Source organism: Ostrea edulis, chromosome 7, assembly GCF_947568905.1.
Source record: "Ostrea edulis chromosome 7, xbOstEdul1.1, whole genome shotgun sequence".
Taxonomy (NCBI): Eukaryota; Metazoa; Mollusca; class Bivalvia; order Ostreida; family Ostreidae; genus Ostrea; species Ostrea edulis.
Window position 1 is genome coordinate 35,900,420 of NC_079170.1, and position 19,695 is coordinate 35,920,114.

At 35.8% G+C, this 19,695-nt stretch overlaps 1 protein-coding gene and 1 long non-coding RNA gene across 2 annotated transcripts in view; both read left to right on the forward strand.

Annotated features, from left to right (window-relative positions):
* Positions 1–19,695, forward strand: part of LOC125654951 (uncharacterized) — a 188,173-nt gene that overhangs the window by 151,799 nt on the left and 16,679 nt on the right. The window lies entirely within an intron of this gene.
* LOC130048067 (uncharacterized) lies at positions 14,159–17,193 on the forward strand. Its single transcript, XR_008796906.1, has 2 exons — positions 14,159–14,271; positions 14,450–17,193. It is a non-coding gene; the product is annotated as an uncharacterized LOC130048067 (long non-coding RNA).

Below are 19,695 nucleotides of genomic sequence, written 5' to 3' on the forward strand. Positions count from 1 at the left end.
GAAACGTTCGGCATCAGGCGCGAACGCCATAGGTCCCCGGATACAATCCAAAAAACTGATGTCCCGCGTCACAGCAGGCGTGGCACGCTAAAGAACTCCCACTGTTCAATAGCCTCAAGCACCCGTGGGGATCCGGGTTAAAATAGGTACCCCGTACCCCTTGCTTGTCGTAAGAGGCGACTACATGGGGCGGTCCTTCGGATGAGACCGCAAAAACTGAGGTCCCATGTCACAGCAGCTGTGGCACGATAAAGATCCCTCCCCGCTCAATGGCCACAAGCGCCGAGCATAGGCCTAAATTTTGCAGCCCCTCACCGGCAATGGTGACGTTTCCATATGAGCGAAATATTCTCGAGAGGGACGTTAAACAATAAACAATCAATCAATCAATGGCCCCAAGCACCAAGCACAGGCCCAAATTCAAAGCCCCCCCCCCCCCCCGCCTCCATGATTGAAAAACTCTTGAGAGGGACGCCAAGCAAGACACATCTGTTTGATCTATTAATTGAGTTGCGAGGGAGATCGGTTCCAACTAGTGATTTCTTAAATAGGACTTTTCCCCTACCCATTGAAATTAAACTATATCAACTATAATTCACTTGCTTTATATGAACGCAAATGGTAATCTCAATTGCATCAATTAAAAACTCGCGATCTTACGCTTAATTCACTCAAACTTGCAATTCAATCCAATTCATCAGAGTGGCACTACCTGAATTCCACCTATCGACAAAAATTAAATCATCCAAGTAATGATCAAAAGTGTCCAAGCTAGCCTTATACTTAGTTCAATATTGATGTAAAAGTTGCCAGATTTAGGACTACTTATGCAACCCATTGGAATGCATTTATAAAATAGCAAAAATATTTGAAAATAAATAAATAACCAGACTCCTAAATGAAATCAATTAAAAAACGCTTCGAAAGCCACCTTGCCTAAGAGTTCCCTGTCCTAATTGGGAATATATCAACCATTCCAACTTGTAAAATGTAGATAACGGTATATAAACTAGCATGGGACCAGTAAACATAAATTCAAGAGAAAGCCCATTACAAATCTTGAAGAAAATGAGCTCAATTAATGTTTGGGTATTCAAAATAGCAAGACAGCTATGATGTGGCCCTATACAATTGTCAACTTGGGGGGGGGGGGGGGGGGGGGGGGGCAAGATATATGGAAACTCCCCACTGCACTTGTGTCTATATAATGCTAAATCAGATAGATCACATGGTAACTGTAATTGAAAGCCTAAATGAAAGTCATGACCAACATTGTATCCATGGGTTGTTGAGGAGTATATAAACAATAACAAATTGTTGATTCATTGACAATGTGGCAATATAGACATCCGTGACTGAACTGCTCATGATGCATCTTCCAACCCATAGCACCATGTTACCCCAGCAGCACCCACTCGAACATCATGCATGTATATAAACAACCACCAAACTAACTTCGGATGATATGTCAAGGAAAGGAAAGCTATGTACAGTAAAATAAAACAATTTTCAACTCCCCTTTCTCTCTTCAACTATATCACTATCTGCAAAGAATCTCAATGACAAGAGCAATGTACAATGTACTTGAATTTGAGACACATAACATTGCTAGACAATGATAAAGTTAAGAATACACTAGTTTCATCAGGAATGGAAATTCTTATATATGTATATGCAACTTGTACCTGTTGGCCATCCAGAGACAACATACATGTACTAGCACGTGATTACACCCTTGGTATGGAAAACTGTTGCTTGTCCTAAGAGTGACGACCAAATGTCACAATCAGGCATGTCATATTTTGATCGTGTTCCTGTAATTGGTCCAGCCACAACTCTGATGCAACGATCATCTTATCCTCTATGCTTAAACCCAGTTGAATTTAGAGATGGTCCTCTTCCTGGAGGGATCTCAATCACTCGAAAATAAAAACAGCATTCAGTTAATCTGCCATTATTTCATTTTTTTTAAAATAGATACAATACATCAGACACGTATAATAGATTGGGAAAGGGAGGGGGGTATTGGCAATTAATTAAAACTGTTATATTGGATGACGCCCCCCCCCCCCCTTTAATTTTTTTTTATATAGAGTGGTGAACAACTAAGAAGTATGTAACTCTTGGAATTAAGACTTGAACCCATGTAGTGGAGGACGACCCCCCCCCTTCTTTATAGCAATGGAAACTTTAGAGGGGTGTGTGTGAAAATTTAGTAATAAAGACTCATTAAACTTTCTTTTTTGTCCCCAATATGAAAGGCGATCTAGGCGCCTGTTATGGTGAAAAGCCGAGACTCTGCATGTCTTGCCTGTGAGAGTCCGTTTTTATTATCAAAGTACGACTCAACAGGCGGATGTCGGGTAACATGATGATCCATGCGAGTTATCTACTATATCAAAGCAGGAGACATATGAAATAATTTTAATAAAAATCACTCACCTCCAAATATTTCAAAAGAAATAAGCAGGCGAAATTATAACAATTTAGAAGGTAAAAAGATGATGGCCTTAATAATGCATGGCTGAGGATCTATGGATTATCAGTTCCAGCTCAACCAGCCTGAGGTAGTTTTTGAAGATGCACTATATATGACCTTAACAGATGAATATACCTGAACAATCAAATGTCACATATATTTCATGAAACCACGTTACTGTGCATGCGGTACAATACCGACATGTAATTAGACAATCTACAACCATCCGTACATATTGATCGCCTAATATTCTAAAAATCTTAATGCGATTAATAGATAATTAGTTATATAATATCGATCGAACTAATTTTTTTCAACAGATGCCATAATACAATGGCTATCACAAAAAATACTTCTCAAATTATTTCTTCGACTGCTCTGGTTGAAGTCAGCATCAGAAAGGAGGCCGATCCCGATGTGATGCACATTTGTACTTATTTACTGGGGCCCCAATATCCCGCACCCGAATTTAATGCGAGTATTTCTCGTAAAATAAAGGCATCTATTTTATATGAAAAATAGATGCTCGTATTGTATTGTTTATTGGTCTTAAGCCTTACGGCTCATCAGCAGAAGTTATTTATAAAACAACGTTTCTGATTGGTCAGGGGTCTCAGCTTCAAACGTTTCTGATTTCATGTTTCACTCGTTTGGCGGGGTAGTTAAGGAATTAATTCATTATTCTTTCGTTGGATGGAGGTATACCACGAAAAAAGACAGAAAACTGCATCATCGCGCGTAGCACTTGATGCAAAGGTTCCCCGTCTTTTTTTCGTGGTATATCTCCATCCAACGAAAAGAAAAAATAAATTCCTTCCTTATCATTTAATATTTTAAAACATTGAGTTTATATGATTTAACATTATTTGATTTGAGTTAAATTAACGAGTTATTCTTGGACTACACTCTATGTCATTTCGAGATGGGCGTAGTAATTTGTGAATACACAACTTTAAAAAAAAAGATTAAATCCGTTAGGCCTAATGGCGACTTTTACTAACTGTTGTTTACTGTTGAACAAACGGGTTTCTTGTGGACTGAAGTTTTAAACGGATGAGTTAAAGAATTTTGTTGAGTGGAACTGGAATTAAGTGCCAAAGTTCGATGTCGGTACTAACGGAAAGCGTGGGACACGTACATAATCAAGATGTGGAGTGCCACCGTGCCAGGTAGGGTTCTCCTCAGGGTTGTCACGGCATCCAAGTGGACAAGTGAGTGTTACAGATGGTTTTTCGAGTTTTATCAGTGAATTCATAAGGCGTCACAGCTGTTGTAATGTCATACGGAAGCCTTGTTTCGGTGCCCACTCATAAACATATTATGCAGGAGTTCGAAACCATAGTCGTTAAGGGTTATGCTATTGCAGTATCTCTGAGGCAGTGTGCGGTGTATCTGGTATTTGGGTTTGTGATAATTCTCTTTAGAGAAGTCGAGAGGCATAGCCTTCATCGACTTCTCTTCGTGAGCATTCGTATTTTGATTCTGGAAAACGTGTAAATGCCGGAGTCGGTGACGGTATATGCTTCATCCGACATTTCGACTCAAACGTGCCTGGATTTACGCAATACACAACTTGTTTTCAAACACTTAGCAGTAATGCATAAAACTGTCACAAGGAAATCAACACTTACTTGCTTTTAATCCATTTTCAACATGTCCCTTGCACTGGGTTTACGTTAACTGGTCTTGGAGCTGTCGCAATAGGGGACCAGTTAAGAGAAAAGCAGGCTGACCTAATCAGAGTTGTGAATTAAACTCCTCTATGCCTCTTGACTTCTCTAAAGAAAATAGGTTTGTGACATGAAGGAAGTTGTCGCAAGCTGCAAACTGGACTATTGTCATCCCCGGTTGAATACATTTAACTCTAGCCCGGAATTGCAGAACCAGACGTGTGTTGTTGGGTTGGGTTTTTTTTTTTTTTTTTTTTTTGGGGGGGGGGGTCCTCAAATAGCCATGTTTATTTCATTTTGCATAATCATATATTATTTATATTTGATATTTGTTTCTTTTTGTTTAATAAATTTATATAGATCGATAGAACTGTTAAATCTTTCTTTTCAAGATTCCCTAGTCTATATATAAGTACGTTGCATCCAGAGGAATCCTCAACATTCCAATAGAAAGTAGTTCCGGCCATTTATTCATTTTTCGTTTGATACGATATTCCAATAATTGTTCAACCAATGAAAAAAGCGTGTAACATGTAAAATCAAATGATTGTAAAATCGAGTTTGATTGGTTAGAGGGGATATAAAAATGTGAACGCGACTCGTTCAAGTTACTTTGGGTTCTGTTAAAGGACATCAAGGTTTGAACACTTTTCTTTTTCCCTACTAACATTAGCTAGGCATAGTGCGAGCTTTTGCTGCACGATTTCCTCGCCTACATTTCTCTTACTGTCCCGTTTTGACAATGAATTAAATTCTTTCTGTTAATGAAACCCAACCTTAAAGTCTTGTTCAAGGTGAAGTAGACCTCTTACCTAGGGAACTATAATTTATTTTGTTAAATTGGATTCTCTCTACATAGAATTTATAATGTATAGGTAGTTTGACACTGTTTTTCAGCTAGCTTAAGATTACATCAGTTCCCTGGACTTCTTTAAGAAATACCATTAACAGTTATCTTGTTTACCTTTCAACATTTGTACTTTCGCTTGGATCAAATCCTCGTTCCTCCGTTTCATGAACGACAACTCGTTGTTGTCGCGTTTGATTCCTTCCCGATAAAATTCATTCAATCTCACTTTAACGAAAACGTATACAGCCAGGGCCGTAAATTAACCTTCAATTTGGAGGAGGCAGGAAATTAGGCGGGGGTCTGGGGGCCGCCCAGGCCCCCAAACGCTGAGCACATTTTGTGCACACTGAACACGTTTCGTGCAAAATCCTTGATTCTAGGGCCTTCTAAGATGTTACTTGACTAACTCATTCTAAAAGAAAGATTTGGAATGCTTTTTAAGGGAGGTATCATGTTCTTAGTTATTGGAAACAACATAAATTCTAATGAACTTTAAATTTTAATTTTTTTTGGCTCAAAAGTTGGAGGAGGCAGCTGCCTCCTCCGCCTCCATGTAATTTACGGCCCTGACAGCGGCAATAACACATGTTAAATTCTAGCAACGCCTTGTTTGATTATTCTACTCATGAGAATTACACTGTCGGTTGTTCGGTTTGGCAGGTTGCTAAGGTTTCCATTAAGTACGGACTGCACAGTGCGACAATAATCAATGTTTTTTACGGAATTGGGGACACTTTTAAAATATGTTCGCGCGGAGAAGGCCTTAATCCACACCAGACGCACAAAAAGATATTCAATAACGAAATACCACTTTAAAGTTTTTGCGTAAAAATAAGAATATTTTTTGGAACCCAATGCAGATGAATCCACCAAAATTTTGATAGAAGATGCAAAACCTGCGAAAGATAGTATTGTTCTGCCGCCTACCGTCTGGTCAATTTTTAAAAAGTTATTATTTTAAATGACTTTTTGTGTCAACATAGATACTTATAGGGATTTTCATTAAAGTTGAATTATTTACCTACTGATGGCTGCAGTCGTTGCTATGGTAATCCTGCTCAGTACGAAAGGAACCGCTTGTTCAGACATTTCACAAAACAAAGAGAGATAAGTATTGTTTGAATTAAAACCATGTATTACGATATAGAAATCAATGGAAAACAGAAACTATTTTTAAAACATCTTTCCCCCTGTGAAACACAAATTGCTTTTTACAGGTATTATAGATTGTCATTTAGGAATTTTTTGTTGTTTCACAGGGGGTGGGGGGGTGGGGTATGTTTACAGATCAAAACACAGCGAAAATGTTCACTCTTTGATCAATTGCACAACATGAGGTAAAACAATGAAAAATGATTGATTGAATATTGTTTAAAGTCCCTCACGGAAATTGTTCAATCGGATGGAGACGTCACCATTGCCGGTGAAGAACTGTAAAATTTAGGCATATGCTCGGCGTTTACGGCCTTGGAGCAGGGAGGTTTCTTTATCGTGTCACATATGTTGTTCACGACACATACGGGGCCTCGGTTTTTACGGTCTCATCCGAAAGACCGCCCCATTTAGTCGCCTCTTACAACAACCAAGAGGTACAGAAGATCTATTTTAAGCCGGAAATTAGAAATATTAATGGTGTTTTCTATCTTATATGCTCTGATGCCCCCTTTTTAATATACATCAATATATACCTTATTACACCAATGTTTTGTATGAAAAATTCCTCAAAAATCTAATAATACAATGTACAAGTATGATAGATATATCGATCAACACACATAATTCTAAATTTACAAGAGGAAATTCGATCTACCTTGTATCGTGTTGAATTGGCTTGTATTTATTACATTATTAGATTGTTGTTATCATTGTCTAATTAGTCAAACCTATAACAACAGATGTCTATATGTTGTATATTCTAAGATCTTTTTTTCTGTCGAGAGTTTCCTTTCCAAAGCTTTTGAAATAATTCCAGAGATATGTGCTTTTCATAAAAAAAAATAAAAAAACCAAAACAAACAATTAAGATTTGCTAAAAAAAAAAAAAGTAGATTAAGTACGATTGACAAATATATATATATACAGTGAAACTTCTCTAAACCGGCCGGCTCTCGGACCGGAAAAAACGGCCGGTTTAGAGGGATGGCCGGTATACCGAGAATTTAGCAATTATAGACATTTTATCTCAATATTCACAAAGTAGGTACTGTTCACTTTGATCTGGTGATCTATGATCAATTATCGGTGGAGATCAAATTAGTCCGCTTGTACCTAAAGATAATTATGAATTACAAGAAATATTCTCGCTGAAATCATCTAATTTTAAACTGAAAATCTATAACAGGATACATAAAGAAAACACGTACAGAGGCCTATTATTGGAATTCCTCTTACCTATAAAAACTCTGTTTACATTCATTGCTTATGTCATTAACAATTTTGTTTAGACGTTTTTAAAAAGTACAGTAGTAAATATGAAATTGTAATTTGAATATTTCTTTGGAATTTAAGGCTATGGAAACCAAGAAAATTAATCTATCTTTTAATAATTATCATTAACAGTCATGGGTTTGTTCTTTATTAACTACCGCTTATATCCATACGAAAGTATGGTGAAACAATATGGCGTTTGATACGGTATTCATTCAATAATTTCCTAACTGTTTTTTACATTTTGTACAGAATTTGGAAGGGTCTCTTGGATTAGCTAAGTGTCACTTAACACGCTTGACAGCACAGGTAAACAATAGAAATTGAAGAGGCCACTAGTGTTTTTCACACCTCCGATGGATAATTTCATACCTGGCCAGTCAGTCAGTCAATTTGCACACCTGGACGATCTTAATTAACCTTTGGCCAAGATTTTCTTGTCTTCAAAAAGTGGCCGGTATGTTAAGGGTAAATTACACATGTTTGTTAACAAATGTACTTTAAAAAGTGGCCGATGTCCGGTTTTCAGGGGTGGCCGGTTTTGTAAGACTTTCTTTGTAAGGAAATGTTAAGATTTCTGCCGGGACTTTGAAAATCGGCCGATATTCAGGGAGAACCGGTATTCTGAGGGGCCGGTTTGGAGAAGTTTAACTGTATATATATATATATATATATATATATATATATATATATATATATATATATATATATTGTAAAACTTATACGGTACCAATATTGATGCACAAAATGCGCATTTCGACAAATAAAGTCTCTTCAGTGATGCTCAACCGAAATGTTTGAAATCCGAAATAACAATGAAGTTTTATGGTTATTATAGGGAAAAACAGTGTGCCAAAGAAGTGGAGTTAAATTCGTCTAAGGATAAGAGCTATGCGTGAGGGAGATAATCCTTAATTTTGAAATGAATTTCTAAATTTTATAACAGCAATTAAATATATACATCCGTATTTTAAATCTAGTAACGAAGTACTTAGCTACTGGGCTGTAGAGACCCTCTGGGACTAACAGTCCAGCAGCAGAGGCCTCGACCCAGGGGTCATAATGTAAAACTTATACGCACAGGCACTTGTTTCACACATGGGTCCCCCTCCTTAATAATACCACAAGATACCTAACTAGATTTCAGACACCTCTCGCTTCAAGTCTCATTTTACGATTAGTTCGCTATTCATCCTCACTTTTGTGATATGAGTCGCTTTATTACACATTGTCCTTGCTGCTCTATCGTTTTCAGCACCTTAAACGAAGCCCCGTGTCTGTAAACTACTTGTTTATTCATCGATTCCTACCGTTTAACATTTTCAGACGCTTCATCTACTACAACAACTTCCGGTCGTAAGCTCAAACTATTAGAACGTAATTAGATTGGTTACCAAGTAAACTTACAAACTTGAAGGTAAACGTCATGTTGTTGACAACTACGCAACAGCTGACTTTCGACAAGGCGAAAAATGGCCATTCTATACTGGTTTTGAGGTAGAGAGGTGCCGGTAAAAGTAATCTAGTAAAGGAAATCGCTCGAGCATTGGTTCACGATGGAAAAACCGTGTCCATAACAGAACAACTTAGTCATGTCTCATTAGCGAATTTAAGGGGAGGGGAGCAACCTGCGCCCCCCCCCCCTGAAATTTTCAAATTGAAGGTAAACCGTGGTCTATTGTTTAGAAAAATGTAAACGATAATAAAAGCACTAATTTCTTCCACTCTCGGAGAAATAAATGACAAAATCTTTGGTTTATTGAAGTATTTTTATTGGGAGAACTTACATTTTTTCCAAAAACCCTTAAAATTTGCGTCATTTGATTAATTTCACCTTATCAAAGCAGAAAGAAAATGGTAAAAATTACTACATTCATGTAGGGGACATATTTCAAGCCCTGTGAAATCTGTAAAATTCAGGAGCTTCCGGGGGCTTCGCTCCCTGACTCCACCCCCGTCCCTCACCAAAGTTTCGCACCGGACTCACTGGGGGTATCAAGGCTTCCCCAAGACCCCTGTCTCATGAAGTTGCGCCCCCTAACAGTGATCCATGGATCCGCCCCTGCATCTTACATCTTGCAAGGGAGCATGTATTTTATTAAGCTACGGTACCTATTATGTTCCGGATCCCCATAAGGATTTAAATTTGCAGTGAACAAATCACCAATGGCAAAGATAAAATAGAACTTAATTTGCCTTAATTATTATTGCATTGAAATTGAATGGGGTTTTTTTTTTTGGGGGGGGGGGGGGGGGCTTTTAATCAAGCAATCAGAGATTGAGACCTTTCACAAGCAAAGGAAAGAAAGAAGAGGAAAAGGATATTCAATTCACATAAATTGAAATATTTAAATATTTATGAAAACATTAACTTGCAATTTCATATGACATGGGAATAGACCACCCCCCTCCCCCCGTGACATGCAACAGCCAAGTGTTTACCACTACTACCACCCAGCTAGAAATTCACTTATATGCATAGCTTATATAAGCGGAAAAAAATACAGTTTTAAAAGAAAAGGCTAACGGATAACAATCCACAGGAATTTGAATTTTTTTCAGTAAATAAATATAATTTAAAGAATTAATATATATATATATATATATATATATATATATATATATATATATATATATATATATATATATAGTCTCATTTTTGGAAGTAAAATACAGAAAAAACTCTAAACACTTTGTTGAAATATTTCGACCGTGTTCCGGTCTTCTTCAGTCGTAAAATACGACTGAAAAAGACCGGTAACACGGTCATAATATTTCAATAAAGTGTTTAGAGTTTATATATATGTATATATTGCCCCCCCCCCCCTCCTCGGCTCGAGTCCGATTTTTTTTTTCTATTAAATTCGCCGAAACAAACCTATTCGCGGACACGGTTAAGCTCAGAAATGATTTTTTTCTTTTCATCCGTCGCCTCAGAGGTCTAAACTCTCTCGCAACAATCGAACAATGGACATATTTATCGATCTGTTGAACATTTCCACCAAGGCCCGACTACCATGTTGTGACGTCACGAAAAAGAAGTTTAAACGAAATCTTTTTTTTAAACATAGCTCAATTACTTTTATGTTAGTCCTAAATAGCCCAAAAAATTATATTATTCCATAAAATAATTACTATTTATTTTTTTACACGCAGTATATTTTATATCCATAAAAAAATTCTGCCCGTAGATCTCAAACCGGAAGTTGTAATAGATGGATCGACTGAAAATGTTAAACGGTAGGAATCGATGAATAAATAAGTAGTTTACAGACATTGGGATTCGTGTAAGGTACTGAAAACGATAGAGCAGCAAGGATAATGTCTATTAAAGCGACTTATATCACAAAAGTGAGGATGAAAAGCGAATTAATCGTAAAATGAGACTTGAAGCGAGAGGTGTCCGGAATCTAATTAGGTACCTTGTGGTATTATTAAGGAGGGGGACCCATGTGTGAAACAAGTGCCTGTGCTTATACGGTACCAATTTTGATGCACCAGATGCGCATTTCGACAAATAATGTCTCTTCAGTGATGCTCAACCGAAATGTTTGAAATCCGAAATAACAATGAGGTTTTAGAGCTATTATAAGGGAAAACAGTGTGCAAAAAAAAAAAAAAAAGTGAAGTCAAATTTCTCTAAGGATAAGAGCTATGCGTATGGGAGATACTCCTTAATTTTGAAATGAATTTCTAGATTTTATAACAGCAATTAAATATATATCCGTATTTATATATATATAGATATATAAAATGATACCTTAGTTATTCTAAGGGTTGGGAAAATCTGACCCTTACTGCCGCTTCTCCTACTTCACATGTCCTGTGTACCTAAGATTTTATTGCAAAATCTGATATTATGGAATTTTGTTGACGGTGACGATTACAGCCACATGTCTATTCAAAATTACATCCATTGTCAGGTGTTGTCGTCTGAAATTCAGTAAGTAATTTAGCGTACCTTATCAAAATGAGAGACGTTCCCCGTGTACAGGTAAACATTCACCGAAAATGCACTAGACTGTAAAATGGACAATAAAAAAGAATACGAAACTGATCCCAGTTTCACACAGCTGCCACAGAATCGTCCAAAGATATATTAAAGTGCATCTTAAGGTAGATCATTATACCACATTTTTTTCTAATGGCTCGTTAAAACACCGGGCTCTTATGAAGTATGATTTCACCATTGAAAGAATGATACAAGCTCTCAATTATTTTGTATGAATTTTATTGTGATTTTTCCCGGGATGATAAAAGGTACTTTGTGTGCAAAAAAGATACTCAAATAAGAGATTCTAGAGTCCAAAGTTTGCTGGTTCATGATAAGAATATCTAATCAAACATTATTTTTTATCTTTAGATAATCTTATGCCATCTCTTTTCTTGATAACAGTTGTACTGGGGAAGGATAATTGCCACCAGGTGGCAGTGTTTTACAAACATGCATGTGCACGTATTGATGATATACAGCCAATGATAATTTTATTTCAGTAATTGTATATGTGTAACGATAATTGTTTACCTATGAAATTTAACTAATAATGCATGTTAAGATTATACCACAACATTATTTTGTTACAAATATAGCAGAGATATGTCTTAAGATTATCTGCATATGTCTTTAAAAAAATACATAGAACGCCATTATGTTCCGATTGTGAACAATTGTAAGATTTTCTTTAGAGATGGGAGTTTTATGAAACAGCTAGAATGGGGTGTTATGAAAATTTTCTGTCTGCGTTGTTCTACAAAACACAGACCGCTTTAAACGTAATATTTGGGTGCGTTTAGATTTCTAACAATCTTAAGATTAGATATGACAGTTTTGTGAAACAGGTATGAAGGGATATTATGAATAATTTTGTCTAAAGATGTTTGCCATCAAATACCCTGCATTTCATTTTTGAAACTAGACCCTGGTCATTACATCGGGAAAATCTGCACTGTCACACTTAAAAATTCCTTTGTGACATCAAGTTGCAGTCAGGTATTTCTGCAATGAATGATACGCTCTTTATATTTCAATCATGCTTTTTACCTCAGCCCATTATTTACGCTTGCAATCTGAAATTCGGAAAACTGTTTCAGGGTCACAGGACGGGGAAATTACAATTGTCACGAAGAGGAAACTTACACTATTTTCTCCTATTTTTCACGTGGTTAGTAGTTTACATAGATATTTTGTAGAGACGGAATATCCTATAGATACTGCATTCAGTGTATCAAGATTTTTTCTTTGTGTGTTCTTTCTTTTCTAACGTTCAATTTGACTACAATCATGACTTATGACATTGTCATAATCTTAGAGTCCCAGTGATATTTCTTTCTATCTTTTTTTTTTTTTTTGCAAAAGAATGATACCTGAGTTTACCCCTATCTTAACAACATGGCTTTTTTACCTGTTAATTGGAACCCCATGCAATTACCCTTTTCCAAATTTAGGTGGAAACACTTCAGAAAACTATATAAAATAACACACATTGTCAATAGTCCCTGTATTGACACGCTAACAAGCGTATCATTCCAAACTATTGCTAATTAATATAAATTACATTCATTGTCAGGTGTCGCTTTCTAAATCTCAGTGAATAATGCAAGGTGGAGATAACGAACAGTGATCAATCTCATAACTCCTATAAGCAATACAAAATAGATAGTTGGGCAAACACAGACCCCTGCCCTTACCAAAATATAAGCCCTCTGGCACACAGTTGCTGCAAATTTGCAGCGCATTTGCGGCAAGTTTGCCGCAACTAGTTGCGGCACATTTGCCGCAAGTATACTTTTCGTATGCAAATTTTTCCTCTGGCACACAGTTTGTGACACAGTTGCGGCACACACTTGCTGCACACTTCTGGCACACAGTGTGCGGCATATTTGCCGCAAGTATACTTTTCGTATGCAAATTTTTCCTCTGGCACACAGTTTGCAGCAAACTTGCGGCACACACTTGCTGCACACTTCTGGCACACAGTGTGCGGCATATTTGCCGCAAGTATAATTTTCGTATGCAAATTTTTCCTCTGGCACACAGTTTGCAGCAAACTTGCGGCACACTCTTGCTGCACACTTCTGGCACACAGTGTGCGGCATATTTGCCGCAAGTATACTTTTCGTATGCAAATTTTTCCTCTGGCACACAGTTTGCAGCAAACTTGCGGCACACACTTGCTGCACACTTCTGGCACACAGTGTGCGGCATATTTGCCGCAAGTATAATTTTCGTATGCAAATTTTTCCTCTGGCACACAGTTTGCAGCAAACTTGCGGCACACTTCTGGCACTGTCTGCTCGAAATTAAGGGATGCTATATAAACTGTCATTACAAAACAAAAACACAATAACAATTCAATTAATATAATTTCAAGAACAATGACATATCATACTAATTAACATATTAAAAAATACTAATTAAAAAAATGTATTCAAAAACAGAAATGACCGGGTTCTTGTAAAATATGTTATCTATCATAGGAAAAACAGTAGAAACATACTGGAAAAATGACAAATTAAAGGTAGAATTTTTCAACAAAAAAGAGAAAAAAGAAAAAGAAAAAAAGAGAGAAGCATTTTTAAAATGTTACATGCATATCTTCAATGTTTTTAAAACATATATAATGTACAGGGTCTGGAAAATGTAAGTAAAAGCTGAGTTGGTTACATAAAGTACCATGCTTAAAAAATGACTAAGTTCAACTTCACCATGCACATGTAATCTTTTCAAAGAATGCCTGATCACTTCCGAAAAGACACATGCACATTTGCAATGCTTCCATAACAGCTGTTCAAGGTCTGAAGGATGTCAAATAAATGCTGTAAGAGGAGTTGATTACAAAAAATAGGTACCATCTATTCAGGAAATGCTTTAAAAAATGACAAAGTTAAACTAAATGTAATTTTTTTGAAAAAAGTCTGACCACTTTCAAATAGACACATGCACATCTTCAATGTGTCCATAACTACTGTACAAAGTTTGAGGAATATCAATTTAGATGTGCACGAGTTGATCACACAAAATAGGTACCATCTATTCAGGAAATGCTTAAAAAAAATGACAAAGTTCAACTAAATGTAATTTTTTTGAAAAAAGTCTGACCACTTTCAAATAGACACATGCACATCTTCAATGTGTCCATAACTACTGTACAAAGTTTGAGGAATATCAATTTAGATGTGCACGAGTTGATCACACAAAATAGGTACCATCTATTCAAGAAATGCATAAAAATGACAAAGTTCAACTACACATATTTTTTTTTTAAAAAGTCTTATCATTTTCAAAAAGATGCATGCACATTTTCAATGTGTTCATAACAACTGTACAAAGTTTAAGGAATGTCAAGTTAGAGGTGCATGAGGATTTGATTACACAAAATAGTTACCATCTATTCAAGAAATGCTTTAAAATGACTAAGTTCAACTACATATATTTTTTTTTTAAATGTCTGATCACTTTCAAAAACACATATTCACATCTTCAATGTGTTCATAACAAATGTACACAGTTTGAGGAATGTCAAGTTAGAGGTATACAAGGAGTTGATTACACAAAATAGATACTGTCGATTAAAGAAATGCTTTAAAAATGACGAAGTTTAACTACATGTAATTTTTTTCAAAAAATGTCTGATCACTTTGAAAAAGGCACATGCACATCTTCAATGTATCCCTAACAACTGCACAAAGTTTGAGGAACATCAAGTGAGAGGTGTGAAAGGAGTTGACTACACAAAGTAGGTACTATTACAGGGACACTACTGTCGCTTGCCCACCAGTCATTCACCATTTTATAAAATGTTTGCACATTGTGCAACCCGACCAAAAATATAAAATATAATTATAACAAGATGTGAGAGAAAACTTAAAGAAACTGCAACAACTTCTAATCTACAAATATTGCATTGTGCAATGTTAGAGAGTACATTTTATTTGGAAACTGCTGCATAAAGAATTTCTTTCAAGATCCAAGAGAAAAATATCAACCCACAGTGGCACTTTTCTGGCATAAGGTCAGGTTGTGATTTAAATAGATTTGTGAATTTTGTCCGTTTTAGATCAATCATGTCAAATGAAAGCTTTTAGAAAATAAAATCCTTCTTAAACTAGCAAGTGCTATATAAATGATGATATAAATGCTAGAATTGTGTATACAATTAAGACAAAGGAGTTGACATGATCTTATGTACATGTAATTAAGAAGGAGGTCTATCATTTGCATAACATGACTATGTGCATCAATAACAACAGGTTTCGACAACATTTGCAGACAAGAATGAAATATATTCAAAATTCACACATGTAAACTATGCACTTTTCCTCAGAAAAATCTGGAGACAATCTACATTAATTTTAAAATCAGTACTGTGAAGGACTTCATATTCTGATAAATTAATACAGACTTGTGGGCACTTAATTATTAGGGAGAACACTGTAAACATTTACACAAGTTTCTCCATCATAGATGAACGGGAGAATAATAGGACTATCTCCATGCTGTCTGCACCTTAGAATCAAAAACATGATTGAATTCTGGACCTTCTTCTAATCTTCCACTTGTTCAGTACTTGGTCATCACAATCACATATTGTCCGCAACAGCTCTACTGTCCCATCCATTTGTTGTGATAAACTGTAAATAGTTTTTCGGTTAAGACAGAGTGCCTTTACTCACAAATACATGTAGCAGTCTCATCAGATTCACTTGGCAAGTGTGTATAAATTTAAATGTCATTCTTTTTTTAAAAACTAAATATTACTACGTAACTTCATTAGTGTTTTATACACATTAATCCAGGCCTGCATGTTGGAACTCTCAGATATGGCAAGTTGAAGACAGCCTATCAACAAACCATCACAACTTCGGAATCTGCACGACTATCATGAAATATATTCTGAAAAAGATATAAAATTTTAAATAATTATGAGATATCATTGGCCCTCCTATATACAAGTTTGCACGGCATCTAACATAGGAGGAATCATTCTGGGGTGTTTACATGTAATTACCGACACCTGGGGCCACCGATTTTCAAAGCCAAGCAATAATCAATGTTGCGTTACAGCCCATTGGGCTAATACATGCACTATCTGATGTACAACTGTTAATATCACGCTGACCCGACTTTACGTACAAATTAACTTTATTGCCAAGACAAGATCTTCAATCCATTTTAATAACGTATATGCATTGATGCAGTGACAAAATTGAGATTCCAGAGGTCACATCCCTGATCATAATGCAGTTTAATTTTTCTAGCTGGACATCTGGGTTCAAATCATAAGTATTTGAATAAAAAAAATAATCAACCATTCATTAAAAAACACCATTTACTTAATAAACTAATTCAGTTTTGCAAATATCACCCCGAGTAGAAAGTAAACAAAAAATAGCATAAGTATTACGGAAATAGACCTAATTATTTGTTTGTTTTTCGGCCTTTCCCCCTCTCTCCATTTTTTTTAAAAGTGCCTATATGGTCCTGTTCAAATGTATAAGAAGAAAAAAAAATCCGCGAGGGCTACGATAATGCAACTAGAAGGAGTCTAATCTCATAGAAAGGAAATTTTAAAAAAAAATTTATTCCACATAATTTCAAAGAATTGAATGAAGCATGTAAATTTATGAACGTAAACACTGGCTTGCAAGATTTGACGCAACAACATACAATATAAGCGATGGTCAGTTTCGTTTTGAACAACATATTAGAGAGTTTATAACTATAAGATACACAGTAATTCACTTACTCAATGACTGGAAGATTCTCCTCAGAATATCTGCATCAACTGATTCAACTCCTGTTCTCAATTCATGTTCAAAATGTTGTTTACCGGTATAACATCATGGCGCCTGTCAATATCAACTTTCGCGCTCAGCATATATTGTGTGAATCCCACACCCGACGCTTTGAACCCGATCTCTATTTACGATGCATAGAGCCGTAAAGCCCCATGAAGACCTGCTTTGGTATACAGCTTAGATTATTCTAACTTAGTATAAATTAGCATTCCGCAAACCAGAATAACGTACCTGGATAAAATCCTGATATGTAAACTATACGATATAAAGGTGAATTTTTACCACTCTCATTTGATTAATTTCAACTCACAAACCCAGTATCTAAACTGTAATCAACAGATATACATGTAAATAAAGAAAAGAAATCTATCTCTCTCTCTCGCTCTCGCTCTCTCTCTCTCTCTCTCTCTCTCTCTCTCTCTCTCTCTCTCTCTCTCTCTATTTAGATATAAAAATTGTTTTCTTCACATTTTTTTCTAATTACTATTACCCTTTCAACATATACAATTCAGACGATGCTATATTAAAGGAAAACCATTCTAAAGTACTATGCAACCCTGTCAATGTAGTTCATGCTAGAAGGTTTTGTGAATTTTTATATGAATGTTTTGAATTGCGCACCAAAAGTAGAGTGCTATAACTACATTTAATTTTTACATGAATGTTTTGAATTGCGCACCAAAAGTAGAGTGTTATAACTACATTTAATTTATGTAATATGCAATACTAATTTGCATACATAGTCTAATATCACAGGTACATATCAAATATATACTTGTATTTACATATATGTAAATGAACTGTTAGTAATTAGTTTATTGTCATTATATATCTCATATTGTGTAACATGATTGTATGCCAACATAATTGGTGAATCAATAAATAATTGAAATAATTAGATTAAAATTCAGATACCTGTGCACTTACATCTTACTTTAAAGGGGCATTAGCTGTGAAAGTGATGGCAACCATTTTTTTCTCAAGTTCTCTCGATGATATTGAAATACATATTGATGATTAATAAGAAGATTTATTTTTTATTATGTACAAAAACATGAAAATTAATCCTAATAAAACTATGTTAGATAACCGCTTTTAATGTAAAGAAATATATATACGGAAGAAGTATTCACTGCACCCCAATCAAATCATTTCTCAAATAAAAACAAGAACAGCGAATACATTTTGCTGATAGCATGCAAAGGTAAGTAGAGAATAATTATACTGTCTCGCAAGACAATAATATTCAATCACCAAAATCACATATTCATTTTCAAGAGGTTAAAAGGTGTTTGAAATAATTAAATACAAGTGTAATAATTACTTTAATATATAATATCTATTATAGGGCAACTTTCATTGAATTCAATATTTGGTGACAAAATGACCACTAATTCCCATTAAGACAAGAAGATCGATGGAAGGGGTGCGAGAAATGTTGCATAATGTTCTATTATAGAAAATGTTGTGATGGATATATTGAAATGGCTCTTTTATTCTAAATATTCAAGAAAAAGTCGTGAACTTTGGTGCCCTTACTGTTTCAGTTCTAAAATTTTAATAATAAAAAAGTTGTGAACTTCTGGCACACGATTCTGAATACCAAAGAAAAGTTGTGGTGCACTTCTGGCACACTGTGTGCTGCTAGCGGAATTAGCTGCACACTTCTGGCAAACAGCTCTGGCACACTGATTTGTTTGCCGCATACTTGCAGCAAACTTGCGGCAAATTTGCGGCAAACTTTACATTTTGGTAAGAGTGGGCACACCAGAGGTGTAATCTAATGCACCTTATCAAAATGAGAAACGTTCCCCGTGTACAGGTAAACACCCACCGAGAAAGCACTGGACTGTAAAATAGACAATAAAAAAGAATACGAAACTGATCCCAGTTTCACACAGCTGCCACAAAATCGTCCAAAGATATAATATAGTGCGGTAGCTCATTACACCAAAATTTTATCTAATGGCTCGTTAAAACACCGAGCTCTTATGAAGTATGATTTCACCATTGAAATAGTGATACAAGCTCTCAATTATCCTAAAGACATGTATGTGCTATAAGGAACTTCAGAGTGAATGTAAGTATCAGTTAGGAATTATGATATATTGTGCTTTATATCTTTTCGCAATATATAGACCTACATACCAATGCATTATTTTCCTAACGACATTAACTAATACAGCTTAATGGGAAGAAAGAGTTATCGTCCTTAGATTTGGACCTTGGCCAACTTTGATTAATTGATTGATTGATTGAATATTGTTTAACGTCCCTCTCAAGAATATTTCACTAATATGGAGACGTCATCACTGCCGGTGAAGGGCTGCAAAATGTAGGCATATGCTTGGCGCTTATGTCCATTGAGCAGGGAGGGATCTTTATCGTGCCACACCTGCTGTGACACGGGACCTCGGATTTTGCGGTCTCGTCCGAAGGACCACCCCCATTTAGTCGCCTCCTACGACAAG